At 37.6% G+C, this 1,377-nt stretch overlaps 1 pseudogene; it reads right to left on the bottom strand.

The window, feature by feature from the left end:
• Positions 1–230: 230 nt before the first annotated feature.
• Positions 231–931, bottom strand: LOC132008695 (uncharacterized; annotated as a pseudogene).
• Positions 932–1,377: the final 446 nt, after the last annotated feature.

The raw sequence follows: 1,377 nt of genomic DNA, 5'->3' as shown, positions 1-1,377 counted from the left end.
ACCCCAGTGCTGCTGCTTCACTCGGATGATCCCGTCCAGGTTCCATAACAGTATGTTTGCCTACAGCTTCAAAGAAAGGAAGATGTTTGCAGAACAGAGAACAGGACAATAAAAGCTTCAGGCACACTCTGAAAAGCCAAATATGTTTTTATTTTAAATGAGTAGATGATTAGAACAATGTATGTAGGTAGATATTTATTTAAAAAAAAAAAAACACTGACAGCCATTACAAGAGTAGGCCCTTCATTCAGATCATTTATTTTGGACATTTGCCCACAGCCAAGGGTTTCACTTGACTCCACTGTTTCATGGAAAATGTTTCACAGAAAAACATGGCAGCACTTAATAGCGATATTGTGGCAGTTGTGACTCCTAGTGGAAACACATAGGAGAAGTGTTTCCTTATTAGCATTGCTTTTCCAATAGGAAAGCTAAGTGGAAAGTCAAGGGTGCTTTGGCCATAAAAATCCACAGCAAAATTCCAGCTCACTGTAATCATAGTACAACTACTGCTGAAGACAAGGAAGAAGGCACAGATGTTGTAACACGATCGAAGGAAATCTTGGAATGGGACATGGATCCAGCACACTAAAAGTGCCACTGAGCCAAAAATCAGGACTACTGACTTCATAAAATTTGCTAACAATATCAGATCCTGCCCATACCAGATTTCATTTGAAATGACCCAGCTACCATTCATCCTGTTATGCATGGGCAACTCAACAATGGAGCCAGAGATGTTAAATTTTTGAAAATAGAAAACTTCCCAAAGTCCAATGAACACAATGGGAACAACGTTGCTGTTAAACTCCCATACCCGCCAGGATCTGCTGCTGGCTAGGCTGATGCCTAAAGCCCAGGCCAAATAACTAAAGAAGAGGCCCAACACTTTGAGAAAAGAGTGTTTCAATTCAGATTGACTGAAGACAAGTTGGAGGCATCATGAAGTCAAGTCAGGAACGCCAAAGAGAAAAAAATAAACATGGAGTGAGCCACAATTTAAAAAATGCTAAATATTGATGTCTTGTCCCTCTTTCTAAAAGTTACATGTAAGTATCCTACATATATATTGGCTTTCAATTAGTGTTCTAAATATTTTAGGCAATGATAGAATGACCATGGTAACAGTATTAATTTGCAAAACATTTTTGGAATGCAATGTGACATATCTCCCAAGAGTTGAAATACTCACCCTCTTACTCAACAATTCCAATTCTGGAAATTATAACAAGGTATTCATAACAGTATGCAAAAATATGCAAAGGGAGATCTTAGTTTCTGTGCCATCTATCACAGAGAAAAACTAGAAGTAAATAATAATAAATGTCTAGTAATAGAGGAATGATTAACTACATTATTGTACACCCAAGATTACAT

This window comes from Mustela nigripes, unplaced genomic scaffold, assembly GCF_022355385.1.
Source record: "Mustela nigripes isolate SB6536 unplaced genomic scaffold, MUSNIG.SB6536 HiC_scaffold_683, whole genome shotgun sequence".
Taxonomy (NCBI): domain Eukaryota; kingdom Metazoa; phylum Chordata; class Mammalia; order Carnivora; family Mustelidae; genus Mustela; species Mustela nigripes.
The sequence above is the reverse complement of the archived record's forward strand: the minus strand, read 5'-3'. Positions and strand labels throughout refer to the sequence as shown.